At 50.7% G+C, this 14,243-nt stretch overlaps 1 long non-coding RNA gene across 1 annotated transcript in view; it reads right to left on the bottom strand.

Annotated features, from left to right (window-relative positions):
- Nucleotides 1–1,578: 1,578 nt before the first annotated feature.
- LOC139042698 (uncharacterized) overlaps nucleotides 1,579–14,243 on the bottom strand; it is a 17,333-nt gene continuing 4,668 nt past the window's right edge. The window contains exons 1-4 of the long non-coding RNA XR_011499743.1: nucleotides 10,291–14,243; nucleotides 6,351–6,510; nucleotides 5,487–5,626; nucleotides 1,579–5,273 (exon numbers count right to left, since the gene is read on the bottom strand). The exon at nucleotides 10,291–14,243 is cut by the window's right edge and continues 4,668 nt beyond it. This is a non-coding gene — a long non-coding RNA (uncharacterized lncRNA). The remainder of the gene's footprint in view (nucleotides 5,274–5,486; nucleotides 5,627–6,350; nucleotides 6,511–10,290) is intronic.

Genomic DNA, 14,243 nt, shown 5'->3' on the forward strand with positions numbered 1-14,243 from the left:
TGGCCCAGCTGCGCGGTCCCCGGCTTTAACCATATTTCACACACGGCAGCTCAGCAACGCCCCCACGACAATAGTCCCCCAGTTGATCCGAGAGCTGGCTCGACTACGGGCCTTTCGGCCCTCTGGAAGGCCGCTGTGTCTGACTGCTGGGGGACACTGAGAAAGGCAGTGACTCCCCTCAGGATTCACTGCACAGCGCCCACGGCTGTTCTCTGAAGTGGAGAAGAAGCAGCACGGTAGGTCTGCGCATGAAGGAGAGGCAAGGGAAGCTCAGAAGGCCAAGGCAAATATAAACGTGGAGCTGGCCTGACCGGCCACCCTCGGGAATCCACACACTGTGCTCCTGGAGTCAGCACGATGGACTGAGAGGGCAAACTCGAATCCCGCGGGGTCCAGAGGAGATCATTCAAATGGTACGGGAGTGCCCACATTTGCACATTCTTTCCACCCTTTTGAGAGGACAGCACACGAACTATCCATAAAACAGGATCAGAGTCCTCTCCTCCTACCAAGTGTCATGTCACCTCTTGTGTGTCACAACACACAGAGATCAACCCTCTGACTTCACCTGCAGACAAACTCAGTTCGCTGGGAAAACGGAAAATGACAGTTGTCACCACAATAAACATCTTAACTGGACAAGGGAGCCATATTATCTCATATCACGTCCATCAGTGTCCACTGTGACCTTCTGGCGCACAGATAAGATGACCCAAAGGTAGTGCGGGAGAATGTATGTAGGGGACAGGAGACACAGCCCTGAACCCACGATGCCCATCACGGCTGTCACACCAAAGTCCCTTGTCCTCCATACTCTCAAGTTTTCCTCCTACCCTCAGAGTGTCATCATATCTCCGCTAGGTACTTCTGTGCCAGCCCCAGACTTCACCAATGGGGAGAAATCAAAAGCCTGAAATAGGAAAAACAGAGGGGGTCTCCTCTCCTCTGATTGCGACTGTCCTCACCCTCTTGCCCCTCCATAGCTGCAGCACCCAACACTGTGCCAACGCCCCTCACCGTTGTGGACAGCACCCACTTCCCTGAGAGTGCAGACAAGGTCCCCTCGAGGCAACATCACCACCCCTGTGAGAGGACCAGAAGGGCAGAGGGGCAGACCACCAAGCAGCAAAACCTTCTCACAGAAACAGGGGAAGGGACAACCAGAGCCACTGACTACATGCTGTCCTATTCAGCAATGAAGAATAGGTGGGCAAAATCCTCCAGCCTGGAGAGCTCACCAGGCACATTCCTGGATATCCAGGCTCATCTGCGCACATCCATGAGGATCTAAATGTCCACGGCCTCATCTACTGTTCATGGACAGGGCCCAGTGACTCTCCTCTTCCTACCAATGTGCAGAGTGTACTCAGCGGAAGAGTGCCGACAGCTCACATGGAAACGCTTGGCTAAAGCTCCAGCCCAACTCCCATCCAGAAATTCAGCATCCCTAATGACTCCTAAGATGCCATCGCCCTGCATGGTGGACGACATTCTGTTCAGCACCTTCATGTCAGAGCACGCAAGCCTGACCGCGGCCCATGGCCAATTTCTCCCCAGGGACCCAGAATTTCCCACACCCCACGTTCGGCCATTGCCGGAATGCGCTTTTTGGGGGACTTAAAAAAGGCAATTGAGTCATGTGATGGTGGAAGGAAGAAGTGTCTGCGTGGTCTGTGGAAATATCACAGCAACAACAGCGGCTCGCTTTCATCATTCTCTCCATGGGGACACAGCTCAACAATACGAAAGAGTGACTGGGCACCTCAACCAAGAGCGATTATTCACCAGAGACAACCATCTGAGTCCTCTCCTCCTACCAAGTGTCATGCCACCTGCTGTGTGTCACAACACACAGAGATCAACCCTCTGACTCCACCTGCAGACAAACACTCAGTTCCCTGGGAAGATGGAAAGTAAAACCCTGTTGGCAGAATAAACGTCTTAACTTGACAAGGGAGCCATATTTTCTCACAGCATGTCCATCAGTGCCCACTGTGACCTCCTGTCCCACCGCTATGCTGACCCTAAGGTGGTGTGGGAGAAGGCACATAGGGGACACGAGACACAGCCATGCGCCCACCATGCCCTTCACGACTGTCGCACCAAAGTCCCTTGTCCTCCACACTCTCAAGTTTTCCTCCTACCCTCAGAGTGTCATCATATCTCCGCTAGGTACTTCTGTGCCAGCCCCAGACTTCACCAATGGGGAGAAATCAAAAGCCTGAAATAGGAAAAACAGAGGGGGTCTCCTCTCCTCTGATTGCGACTGTCCTCACCCTCTTGCCCCTCCATAGCTGCAGCACCCAACACTGTGCCGACGCCCCTCACCGTTGTGGACAGCACCCACTTCCCTGAGAGTGCAGACAAGGTCCCCTCGAGGCAACATCACCACCCCTGTGAGAGGACCAGAAGGGCAGAGGGGCAGACCACCAAGCAGCAAAACCTTCTCACAGAAACAGGGGAAGGGACAACCAGAGCCACTGACTACATGCTGTCCTATTCAGCAATGAAGAATAGGTGGGCAAAATCCTCCAGCCTGGAGAGCTCACCAGGCACATTCCTGGATATCCAGGCTCATCTGCGCACATCCATGAGGATCTAAATGTCCACGGCCTCATCTACTGTTCATGGACAGGGCCCAGTGACTCTCCTCTTCCTACCAATGTGCAGAGTGTACTCAGCGGAAGAGTGCCGACAGCTCACATGGAAACGCTTGGCTAAAGCTCCAGCCCAACTCCCATCCAGAAATTCAGCATCCCTAATGACTCCTAAGATGCCATCGCCCTGCATGGTGGACGACATTCTGTTCAGCACCTTCATGTCAGAGCACGCAAGCCTGACCGCGGCCCATGGCCAATTTCTCCCCAGGGACCCAGAATTTCCCACACCCCACGTTCGGCCATTGCCGGCACGCGCTTTTTGAGGGACTTGAAAAAGGCAATTGAGTCATGTGATGGTGGAAGGAAGAAGTGTCTGCGTGGTCTGTGGAAATATAACAGCAGCAAGAGCAGCTCGCTTTCATCATTCTCTCCACGGGGACACAGCTCGTTAACAATACGAAAGAGTGACTGGGCACCTCAACCAAGAGCGATTATTCCCCAGAGACAACAGCAGTTCTCTCTCAGAAGACTCCCTCATGTTAATGTTCTACACAACAACGTAGGAGGGCAAAGAGCCAATGTTCCTCGAGCCATTATTCACAGGCTAAGTCAGTGCACAGAATCAGGCAGAAACAGCAAAGCATTCCTCAGCAGCAAAGTCCAAAATACTCCTATTGCACAAGTCAGCAACAGTCCCCATCATCAAAATTTCATCTTGGCCAGAGGGCCGTATGTTCTCATGTCACACTCAACCATCTGCATTGTTATCTATTACCCTCCAGCCATGCTGATCCCTGGTAGTGCCAGGGATGGGCAAGCGGGCAGGAGGCACTCTGGAACATACAAAGGCCAACACGCCTTTGACACTGAGGGAGCATATCCTCCTCTCTGCTTTGTCCTCCTGCTCTGAGAGCAGCTCTACAGAGGACACTCTGTCCAGCCCCCTTCCCAGCTCTAGGCTTCAAGCACCGGAAGCAAGGAGTTAGTCCTTCCATCTTTCCTGATCACAGAACCCCCTTCCCCACGTGAGCCTCCAACCTCCATCATTCTTCTCCTCAAGAGAACAGACAATCAGAAGTGGCTGGAGAACCAGTCATGAAATCTCTTTAGTTCAAGAAGTGTTCCCCCATGTAAACTGCTTCAGCCACAATGGAAAACAGTATGCAAGTTCCTCAAGAAGTAAAAGGAGAGCCACCCCATGATCCGGCAATCCCACCCCTGGGTGTACAGCCAACGGAAACGAAATCACTGTCTCAAAGCCGTGTCTGCACCCCGGTGTTCAATGGCGCGCTCTTCACAACAGCCGACACACGGAACAGGCTCAGTGTCCATCAACAGATCAGTGGGTAAAGAAAATGTGGTACATACATACAATGGAATATTATTCCGCCATAGCCATTTTGCACAGAACAGGGAACCAGTAGAACAAGGAATACACTCCATTTCAGGAGCCTACCCTTAAGGGGTCCAATATAATCCCTTCTCTTTCCAACCCCCACAGCAACAAGAGGAATGAAAAAATACATACGCCAAACGCGACTTTGACATGGAATGCTTCACACCAAAAGCTACAGCACATTAACATTCCCAGGAGTGAGCAGACATTCATGAGTACATGTCTCACTGGGTGAGTGACATGGCTCGCCTCAGAACGAACTCCTGGGAGAGAACCCGATCCCACCTTACAGTCTGAGGAGGGTCAGCTTCTCTTTCCCCGAGAGTCTTGATTTTGAGAATGTCATCAATTAGAGTCACTCTTTTGGAATCCTCAAAGCCGTCACTTGTTTTTAAGTCCCAATACTCAGCAGATTGACCCTGAAACCATTCATCTAGGTCTTTCGCACCCCTCCCGCCGTGAAGTGACCTCAAATGAATGTCCTGGGCAGTGGGCCCTAGTGTATGTGGAAGGGGAAGAAGGCATCGCAGTTACGGTTAAGTTTCACAAGTTGAGTTTTTGACTAGCAACCAGGCCAGTGATGGTCACCGTCATGTCACTTGGTGAAGGAACATGGGCTTGAGCACAGGTATTTCTAAGTATCTCAGGTCTCAGGTTTTCACTGGGCAGACAACATAATGACCCCTATCTTCTGCAAATCTTATGTGATCCAACCAATCAGAAGGATCAATAATGACTTTGAAGTGTCAGTGGGCTGCATAAAGGCAACATACTTTAGTCTCTACTCACAAAGAAATGTGGATTGTTTTCACCCTTGGTGAGTGAACTTCAGCTTCTGTGATGCGACCTTCTGGATGGAACCTGTGCCAATAAAGCAATAGAGGAACCGGGAACCAGAGCCATCCATGAGACTAAAGGGCAGAAGCGTCTTGGAACGCACCTTACCTAGTGCAGATTTGTATCAAGAACTCCCTCCCAATTACCCAAACTCTTCACTTAAGTTTCAACAAATTAACCACCCCCCAGAAAACAAGTGACTTTATACAGACAGGGAACAGAGGAGATCTTGGTGGCACTGCCAGTGAACAAGAAGCCTCCAGCCTGAACTTGGTGCTGAGCCACGTCAGCTTTGACGAAAGGTGTCCACGTTGGCCAGAAAGACTGCAGCTCAGAGAAGGCAAAGTCCGAATTGCCCGGCTTTCCCCTGGCATCACAGGAGAAGTAGAGAAGTTGGTTTCTAGAGAGATTGAAGCAATCGCTGAGGAAATTTGCTGGTCCTGTGAAAGGAAACAAAACATTTCGTTGAAATGATGGCAAAGGTCTCAAGAACTGAAGTGGAAGCGGGGGCTCACAGGGAGGGAGAGGACCTCAACCAAGCCACAAGGGTCTGCTCTAATCTATGGATTCTGGAAGTGCTCAGCTACTTCCTTCAGGACCCGCTGCATGCCGAGCACTTACAAGGATCATCACACTTGATTCTCACAACATACCTGATAGCAAGGTGTGCTCCCCGTCTCCATCTGTGGAAACTCAAGCTCAAATATGAGAGCTAGAGAGGGCCAAGGGTCTTTCTCACTCAGATACCAGAACTCTATTGTCCACGAAACACAACGTCTGGTCTCAGCAACATCTGCTAGGCAACAAAGTGGCCAACAATGTACGGAGGGGTAAGCGCGTGAACAAGTACGGACCTATTCATTACTTCAATTGCTAGACTATGCCTGCAGGGCCACTGCTACATAAATGCTCACCTACCCACAACCGGGGTAGACTGGCAGATTGCCATTGTCTGGCACCCACGTGGTGGACGGGTCTCACCTTCTCCCCCGTTTCCCACTTAGACCCGGTCTTAAATTACATCCAAATCCACGATCTCACACCCGAGATAAAAAGCACATGAGCAATCTCCCACAATCTTTGGATTCCTGAAGGTTGTGTTTGACCGTCCCATCTAGTCCATCCTGCTTCTGCCTGGGCTGGCAAAGGTTTTCCAAAGGATAAGACAGATCAAAACCTTGACGTGAAAATGTCAACATCGGTTCTTTTTGAAATCTGACAGTCTAATAAAGTCAAGGTGGCTGTAACAGTGGCACCCACAGGAAACAGAGGAACACCAATAGGGACTGGAAAAAGATGCCACTGACTAGTCAAGAATTGGTGGTAGACCTAGCATCTCAGCCATGGGGTTCATAAGCAGTGCCCAGGGAGTGCCCCCGACGTTCCCGGAAATTCCCCTCTTAGACACTCAGGGAAGGGATTTCCACACCATCTGAAATAGCGCTACAGCTAACAGGAGATCAGTGCTACCCTCCTCCCAACACCTGTGGCCTCCGATCACACGAGATGGCACTTACTTGTCTGCCTGCTCTTGACTGTTGGTTCCAGTTCCACTCTCTTCTCCGTACAGGCCCACAGGATGACCTGGACTGGACTTTGCCATCACAGGTCCTGAAGGGGATGGTGATGGTAGAAATCTGCAAGGAGACTTGACTTTGGGTGGACAGCCCAGCACAACTGCAGGAAAAACAGTTTACTTGCCAACTCATATAAGTCAAGAGGCTCAGGCGAACTTGTTCTTTCCCTTTTCCTGAGAAATTTCTGAAAATGGTCGGTGAGGCCAGAGGACCCACTCACGCACCTTGTGTGAGGTAGGCCAAAAGAGTGAAAGACACTGTGAGACAGGCGCTCCATGAGTCAAACCACAAGATAAGGCCACTGCTTTAGAGGCCTCATTGCCCCTTCAAGTGAACCAGGGTTCATCCCGCTTTACTCAAACACGGATGGGATTCACTCAACATTATGTTGACACGTGTGACCAGTGACTTGCTAGAAGCCGGGGGTGGGGGGGGGGGTGGGCGGGGGGGAGGGGTCTCCCAACTCCATTTTTTCTCTTCAGTAATAAGGGAACTGACTCACACATAAAAGGATGGGAACAAACCTTTGGAATGTGTGCCTGCTCTCACTGTGTTCCCAATTACTGACACTTACATGCCACGCAAGATTACGGGTAACAATTCATTCACATGGGTTCTGTCTTCTACTTAATAGACCATGAGATGCACATTAGACAACTGGGTCGTTATATTGGTCTCAGTAATTGGTAAAAGATTAAGTTCAAAGACTGCTAAAACTAGGCATGAGCTAACTGAATTCAGAACAATTTCATGAAGAATTTCATATAGTACATAACGTTACTACCATCCGATATCGAACATAGGTCTTTGAGGACAAAACAACAGAAAAAACTGGACATCTGGAAATACACAGATTGGGGAATTTGCTCTTAATTTGCAATACGTCCTACTGTACTATGGGCAATGGGCACGGATTAAAAGCACCTTCATTCCACACGTAGGTATTGATCCAGGTCTGGGGCTCTGCCTGAAAAGGCAGGACTCACCGGCGAGGTGAGTGAGTGTCCCAATTCCGGAAATTGGTATTCCTGTCAGTACCAACCGCGCAGATAAAGGAAGACCAGCAATACAACCAGTAAAGCAAATACCAGCAATACATCTGTCCCATTTCTAAATGTGATCAAGGTGGATTTGGAGAACACCAATGCCCCACCAATATTCAAGTCATTAAATCATCTCTACATGAGCTAACATACATAATTCAAGTCAGTATCAAGAATCAACCTGCAAGAAGGCTCATAAGCCAACTCAACCATCACCATTACGTAGAGGAAGTAGTTGTTTTCCTTGACAATTCTGAGGTTACTGCCAGGCAATAGTGTCCTCAGGATTTTGAGGAAAACAACAATGTTCCTTTAATTTAATTCTCCCCTTGAATACACAGTGGATGTCGCAGGATGGAGGCATGAGGATAAACACACGGGCACTGTCGATTTCTTAACGCGACATTGTAGCACTTTGAGCCACTAAGGCACAGTCAGCACTTGTGTGCAAAGAGGCAAGGACAGCACCCTTTGACGTGGGGGTGGGGCAATGGTACTCGCAGTCTGGCCCAGGACCTCAAACAGATGGGATAGCAGTGGTCCTGGGGCAGACCGGTCAGGACATGAATTGGCCTATCCTGCTTTTCTGGACACAGAAACTACACAAAACGTTTCTTCTCTGCGACAACACGAGGGAAGGAGGAACCAGGCCAACATTTAAAGAAATGACAACGGAATAAATGCACAATTATTGCCCTCCAGTAATAGACAAAAGCATGCCCGATGACCTGCAAGGGCCATTCCCTCTTAACAGCACTCATTCTGGAGGTGAATTTCCACCTCTGTAAGTGGAAAATGCCCCACGATTTTAGCAGGAAACGCATGAAAAGACTCAGGACAGAACCCAATCGAATAACGCGACACGCAACACACAATGATTGCTGGAAATGAAGTCCCCGAAGAACCCAAATGACTTCCAGTGTTGACCAGTGAGGCGCACTTCCGGGAATTCAGTGTCGTAAAACAGCACCGCTCAGCCAGATCGACAACGTGTGAATTTTTAACATTGAAAACAAACCTTTCTTAATTTTTATTAGACCTATGAAATAAGAAACCTAAAGGCTAAAATTTCAAAACTTTAATGGTATGAAAAACCCTTAACAGTAAATAAAATGCAAGATTAGGTTAGCGGACCGCTTGAAGCCGCTAAGTGTCGTAAAGCAAAACGCACAGACACAATTAGGACCATCGTGTCCTCATTTGTCAGTCGAAGGTGACATGAAAAACTTTAACACGAAGCTTACGAAAAGGATCAGGACGTTCCTTTAACAGAATAAAATGACCCCAAACGCCATTGTTCCGTAAAACACAATCCCACCCCGGGCCAGGGACGCACGTCAACATACGGTTAAGAGCATTCGCTGTCGTAAAACAACAAGGACTCAGCCAACTGAAAGTTCGGCCCTGTACGTGGAGAGGACCTCAGAACGTTGAGTTTTTAAGAAAAGTTAGGAAGACGGAGAAACACCAGAATAGAACAATATAAATCAGGTCAAACACGCAATTCTATTATAAACTTACGACACTCTATCAGAGGGTACATTCCAGCTCTGTAAATTAAAATTTCCCCGAAACCGTTTAAAGGACGTTTATGGGGGAGGGCCAGGACCTCCTCATTAAACGCATGAGGAAGGGCATGCAAAATTCAGTGCCCAGCAGGGTCCAGTCCTGGCTGACAAGAGTGGCTAAGGGGCCTTCACACAGACTGGAACACTTCTGGTGCTCAGCCGCACAAATCACTTCCCAAAGGGCACACGGAAGAGACTATCGTTTGAAGAATGCTTAGGAAACCCAGCTGAAATCCACATGAAACACATGCAAATGGCCGCAAAATCACGAGGAAGACAAAAACACCCCGCGCTACGGACGGACGAGATTACAGAATGAAACCAGCAATAGAAGCCCCGGGGCCGTGATGCCCCTCAGGGACTCGAAGCAACAAGGGCTCGCCCATCACACCGCTGGGTTTCACACTGGAAAAGCGTAGGGAACACTACACTTTGCATGCAAACACACTGACAGCGTCTGGGCCACTCTCCACTCAGCGCGATGACATTAGGTCCAGAAGGGCTTTGCAGAAATACGTAAAACAGCGTGCAGTGCTGACTGAAGGGGACTCGCGGGGTCAGGGAACAAGCCAAGCCCGAGCTGAGCAGGCCGGCTGTTCACTCTTTCCCCCGACGTTATCAGGGTGTCGTTCTTTTTCAGCCGCACGGGAAGAAGAGCATCCCGAAATGGGAGCAACCAATGAAAGGAAACGCGCACTCACGCTGGGCAGGGAAACCCAAGTCTGCGCTCACAGGCGGCCATGGGCCACCAGCTGTCACCCTCGCACACACGCTCCCTGAGCGCGTCACCTCCCTCTGTCCGAGTCGAAAATCACCGAGATCCCGACCCTGACGAAAGGGCTCACGGAAACGGACAGGACCCAGATTTCCACAAAGACCCGGGGCCAGCCTCCAGCCCGCGACACTGGACAACCAAAGGCCACACCCGCTCCCTGGCCGCCAACGGCCACGGCCCGTCCTGGACCCACGGCCACTCGGCCCTCCGCCCCAGCCCCTTCCTCCTCTCCAAGCTGCAGACACCTCCAGTCCTGAAGACCACCAACAGGGGGGTCAAGGCCCACATCGCCACGAGCAGACGAGCTGAGCCTTCCATCAGGTTGTGCCGCAAGCTCCACCGGGGGCCCGGACGCCGCTAAGGGGCCTTCTCTGCCGTCCACCCAGAAGCCCGCCCGGGGCACACTGCCTGTCAGAGGAGCTGAGCACACACCGTCCCCCCGCTTCCCTCCAATCACCCGACAGACAGCCAAGTAGGAAGTCAAGGGAACTTACACTTTGGGGACAGCAGGAGACGGAGCCGCCATGTTCCCCCATCCTGGAGGGAAACGGTCCACGGAAGCCGCGCTGCACAATCCACATTTTAAAGAGCCCGGTCAAGCGTTTCGCTTCCCTGGACAGCGTTCCTTTGGCCCCGCCTTCACACGTCGTCATTGGCGGGTCTGCGACGATTGACAGGGAGACTGGCCACTCGCTCCAGCTCCAAGAGCGCAAACCCCGCTCATGTCCCAAGGCTCTGCTTATTGACTGAAATCTTGGCTCTTCTTGTTCTTTCTTTCTTCTTCTATGTCCATCCCTCAACGCCTAGCTCTGCTTCGAGGCTTTTCACGTATCTTTTCCTTAGTTTCCCGTCTTCTCAGACTTTGGAAATCTTGATCACTCAGGCTCTTCAAGCCTAGCTCCGTGCCATCCTCTTCCAGGAAGCCTTCCATGCTTCACTCCTCCCATCCCCAGAGGTCGATGTGAATTTCCCTTTGCTCTTCGACATGGACATGAAGAAACCTCCGAGCGGCGATTCAGGGGAATCCTGCCATCTCTGGGATCGCGGAGTACTTGCTGGGCACAGTGTGAAGGACCCCAAGTTGGCACTCGCAATCTTGGCAAGACGGTTACTGTTGCACACGTTTGGGAAGAGCAGGGAAAAACCAGCAACAGAGTGACTCATAGCAGCCTCCCAGGATTGGTCCCATCAGTGAATTCAAACAACTCCCAACCACCCCTTTCAGGATTTTCATATCCTTTCCTACCTTTCTACCTCTGGAACTCTTGCCCACTCGCCAAGGCCCAGGCATAAGGCACTACCTCTCTGAGTCCTCCTCTGGTTTCACGTTCCCACTCCCAACCCCAAGCAGAGTTCTTTCTTGTGTCGCTGTAGGATGAAAGTTAAGGGCACTTCATTTCTCTGCTGCCAGGTCACTAAGCTTCCTGATTATGAAGGTGAGAGTGGAAACCCCTTTCTTTTCAGGAGGCCATCTGCTGAGGAATTTTTGCAGCTGCTCTCAATTTGAGAGTTGGACGAAAAGAGGGGCGCGGCCCCGCTAGCACTGACTACCTTGAATGATCAACTCACCTGCACTCTCCCTTGGTTGGTGGACCACATAGCCACGGGATGAGGCTCGATGGACTGCACGCTCAGAGTGGACAGTGCCTCTGGGAAGGACACAATAACGCGAACCCTATCCTGCCCACAGAAAAAGTCATTTTCGGCGTGGTGGGGGTGGGGAGGCGGCGAAGGTGTGGGAACAGTGTCATGCCATAGTCCACGGTGTTGCCCTACCCACCACAGTGGTGGCTTTTCTATGTGACCTTGACTGGCCACGGGATGCTCAGATTAAACATGGCTTCTGCTTGTGTCTGGGAGGGTGTTGCGGGAGGAGGTTGGCATTTGAGGAGGTGGCCGCAGTAAGGAAGATTGCCCTCCCCAGGTGCGTGGGCATTATCCAATCCATTGAGGCCTGAATACAACAAAAGGTGGACGAAGGCAGACATGCCTCCTTTTTGCCCGCCTCACTGCTCGAGGTGGAACATCTCATCTCATCTTCTCCTGCCCTTGGCCTGGGATTGATCCCATCGGCTCCCCTGCTTCTCTGGCCTTCAGACCGGGACTAAACTATGCCGCCAGCTTTCCTGGGTTTCCCGCTGGCACACGAGAGACTCTGGGACTTCTCAGCCTCCACAGATGCGTGACCAAAATCCTCATAACAAGTCTCCTTTCCCATAACTTATCATACTCCTATTCTTGCTGTTCCTCTGCATATCTCTGACTAATATACCTTGAATTTCGCATCCGCTGCTGCTGTTAGAGAGGGCTTCCCAGTCCTCAAGTAGATCTCTGAAGAAAGGGCAAAATCCAAAAAGTTAACATGAGTTCCAAACTGTGGATGAGGAAAGGACACACCAGAAACAGACGGCCAGATATCTGGGCAGTGCTCAGAACACAGCCACTGGCCGCGATGGGGGTCTTATCCGCTAGAGTCAAGCTGGTCGTTTGTCAGCGCACAGAAAGCTGATAGCTGACCTCTTCCAGAGCTGGGATCGTGGATCACACTCTGAGGAAGCTCCAGAGGGCAGGAGAGCTGTGGCAGGCTTTCTCAGCCATCACTGAAGCCATGTGGAGGGAAGAGAGGGGAAACTCCAGCTCCTGATGTGACTCCTGTCTCCAGGATCTGCCAGCTCTCTCAACACCTGGCACTAAGGCTTATCTCTGTGACTGGTTCTGTGGATGGACACATGCTGGGCTCTCTCAGTGCTTGCCACAGGATGGCCAATACCACACAGGTCCTGCTTCTCGGATCACCCATGCCCTCTTGATTTTTATGCCACCAATCTTTCCAGTCCCACTCACACTTCATCCCAGGCCAATGCCCTGGGCTCCTGCCTGTCTGGGAAGATTCGGCATTCGCTACTCACCGACTACTCATTTTGGCTACTGGATCTGTATGCGGGCTGCACCTTTGCTCCCTGGATTCATACACCAGCTCTTCCTCTCATCAGATGGGTAACGTGACATGATTATTGTGCCTCTATTTCTTCATGAGTTAAAGCAGTGAGCCAATAAGAACCGTCTCACTGGGCTGTTCTAAGATGCGTTGAGTTAATGCAAAGCCCTTTCTTGGTGCCTGGTACATACCAAGCTCTCACCTAACTATAGTTGTCATTTTGTTATCATCATCCTTCATGTTTCAAAGCAAACCTGCACTCTTACCTGCGCCATTCCCCCACTAAAGCAGCTCGTATGACTCTGCATTTTCTAATGACCACGGAAAGCACCTTCCAGGTTCCAGGTTCACATCTTCCAGGCACTTTCTAATTCTCCCATTGTTAGTTCCACATCTTTATCACTTTCATGTATGGCCATTTCTGCATGCTAATTGATAAATCTAATCGTCCTAAGTGTTTAGATATATATGCACACATATGTGTATACATATATCATCTCTCCTCTCCAAAGTTACCACAAATTTCTCCTATAGAATAAGATCAGATAGCTCTTTATGTAGCATGGTATGTAGGGGTATTCTGTAAGTACACATGTAGATAGTGAAATAGTGGTTTTCACTGGCAGATCTCCAGATATACTCCCGCTGGAGGAATTCACAAACTCCCTTGTCTGCTGACTGGTTTTGCCAGAAGACTCAATGTCAGTGGTGTTCTGATAGAGAAATTGGCAAACGGTTCTGGGAGATTTGGTTGCGTCCCTCGGGCCAGTCTGTCAGGAGACGAAGCACCAGGCTGAACCGTGTCCTGCCCCAGAGTTGACGTGCTACACAGGAGAGAGAGGAGGCTGTTTCAAGGTCCAGGGAGGAGCAGGTGCACGGGAGCAGGGGTCGGAAACAACATGGCCTCCTCAGGGTAGAATGCACATCGTGGTCTGATTGGAGAAGGGAGTTCAGGATGTAAGATGAGGGGAAAGGCAGTGCAGAGCACACAACCCTGGGTGGGATGTGGAAGGCTTCATTAAGAATTTAAGGCCTTGAGTAACAGATTCCATTTGCTTTAGAAATGTATCATTTGGGTGTCAGTGTGCAGAGTGGATCCAAACAGAGTCATCTGAAAAAGGGAGGCAATATAGTCATAAGGAGGCTGTTAGAGTCGAGGTGGGGGTGAAGGAGTGCTGGAGCTCCTCCAGGTGCCGTGAAGATTAAATGGAAACACGGGCCAACAGGGCGTGCGGTGCAGGTGCAGTGGCAGCCATGTGAAGGACGGGCAGTCAAGGAGTCAGGGGCTACTGCCAGTTTGATGGAGCTGCTGCCTGGATGGATGGCGGTCCCCCCAAGTGAGAAAAGGCACAGCGTATCAAGGGGGGTGGAGAGCCAAGGGGACAGCAGGAAGGCAGCAGAAAATGCCTCCTGTCACAAGTCAAGAAGTACTCATAAAAGCATATGATTGAGAAAAATGGAGGCAACCGCTCAAAAGACATGTGTAGTTTTGGCCTCTGGGATGGGGAA

The sequence above is a fragment of the Equus asinus genome, chromosome X (assembly GCF_041296235.1).
Source record: "Equus asinus isolate D_3611 breed Donkey chromosome X, EquAss-T2T_v2, whole genome shotgun sequence".
Classification (NCBI taxonomy): Eukaryota; Metazoa; Chordata; class Mammalia; order Perissodactyla; family Equidae; genus Equus; species Equus asinus.